Source organism: Acyrthosiphon pisum, chromosome X, assembly GCF_005508785.2.
Source record: "Acyrthosiphon pisum isolate AL4f chromosome X, pea_aphid_22Mar2018_4r6ur, whole genome shotgun sequence".
Taxonomy (NCBI): Eukaryota; Metazoa; Arthropoda; class Insecta; order Hemiptera; family Aphididae; genus Acyrthosiphon; species Acyrthosiphon pisum.
The window spans coordinates 48,311,892-48,314,040 of NC_042493.1; positions in this window are offsets into that span (position 1 = coordinate 48,311,892).

The following is a 2,149-nucleotide window of genomic DNA, read 5'->3' on the forward strand; positions in this document are numbered from 1 at the left end:
TTGGTCCATCTGTAATACTTGGCCCAGTTAGTGCCTGGCGGGCAGTCTCTTGGAAAGTCTGAACTAGGACATTAGGAATCCTACAGACTGCCTAAGACTTACCCAGACCAGTCCGGGATTTAAACAGGTACTTCCCATTATGAGTCTCAGAGTCTGAAAAATCAATCCCAAGACCTTCCCGGGAGGGTCTATGTGTTGTTAGGGGTGTAAATAGACCTTTAAAATGTTTGTACAACAATTAAAGGTACGGTAGAAACTAGATTTTCTAGCCTACATAATATTGTTATTATATACAAATAGGTATACTATTGGATAGACAGTGGCTTTAATTAAAAAATGGTTAGTGTAGGTATAAGAACGAATATTTAAAATATCATGGTGCAATGCATTTACGTGTATGAATTTTATTTCAACGGGATACGTCGAGGACGAACGTTCATAAGATAATAAACGACGCTCCCCGGGACTCGACAACTCGTCGGTCGGTACACGGCTGTGAGTAGTGGGTACGACTTAAACGTCGAGTGCTTGCGGATCACGAAAACACCTAACAACGCATTCTCTTGGTCATTGCATGGTTTCGTTTGCGACGCGGAGGGCTAATAATAATCCGGAAAGTATATGCCCGGACCGTATAATTTCGGAACGTATTTATCCGGACCGTATATCACCGGAATCAAAAATGTAAAAGCCGTAATCTTCCGGAACGTATATGCCCAGAACATATTTATCCAGACCATATATATCAGGAATCAAAAACCGTATTCATCCGGACCGTATATGCCCGGAATCTAAAATTCGAAAACAGTATATTTACGGAACGTACAATTCTGGGACGTATTTACACGGACCGTATATCACCGGAATCCAAAAATTATAAGCCATATTTACCCAGAACATTTATACCCGGACCGTATATTGCCGGAATCCAAAAACTAAAAACCGTATATCTCCGGAATGTATTGTATATAGCCTATATTTAACCCCTTGAAAAACGCCGGTGAGACGTCTTCTATTTTGTAGCTTTGTTCTTTTCCCGTTGTCAGGCACCATATTTTGCCCCTTCTCCCCCACAAAAAAAAAAAACTAAAAAAGGTGGGTAAGTGGATGTCGCTCTGCTGTATATTAGGTTAGAAGTGGGTCACTGTATAATGGATAGTATTAAATTTGAATTCAATGATATAATATCACTGTATAAAAATACGATTCTGAGCGGAGACGGTATGTCAGTCTAGATATTAGACATACATATTTAGGTATACTTATCTATAGTATTATTAATAATTTTCAAATTAATCATATCATAATATCCATTAGGTAACGCGTTATACATCAACAACAAACCGTGGTACTATCATAGATATATAATAGTATACTTTAGAAGTTTCAAGTACCCACAAGTAATATTATACAATCACAACAAAATAACTAAAATAGTTATTCCAGGTTTTTTAATATGTAAATTCGAACTTAAAATGACTATAAAATAAACTGTGATTATGTATTTCTTAGAATTTTTGGTAACAGAATTAAATATTTACATGGAATCTTGTTTTAAATTTTCAATCCTTAGATATAAAAGTTGAACATTTTATAAATTTTTAACTACAAAATAATTATTAAATTTTAAATTTGATAAATTTTGTCAAAATTTCAACTTCAAATGCTTATAAAAAATAATTGTGCCCCTATGTATTTTTAATATTTTTCAACTGCTATTGTAACAATGTATCAGGAGCCTTGCATTAAATTTTCACGCATTTTTACCAGACAAATAAAATTTTATTGATATTTATAGAAAAAAAAATAAAAAAAATTGAAAAATGACAATGTCCGTAAGCAGCTCAAAAAGAGTCTAAAAAAAATAAAGAATATAAACATTCAGTGAAATTTTGAAGTATCTACAGTCATTCGTTTTTTAATTACAATAAAATAAGAAAATCGTTACGTAAGAAATCGAGTGAATATCAAATGTTGTAAAAATATGAATTTCAAATGCTTGTAACGAGCCTACAACTGCAATCTACTTATGGAAGTATGGAAATAAATTTCGAAAAATGAATAGTAATACTTGTATTTATTTACTCTTTAAATTATTAATATTTAATCAAAAAATGGCTAAGTCCAAATAAATGATAATATAACTGTG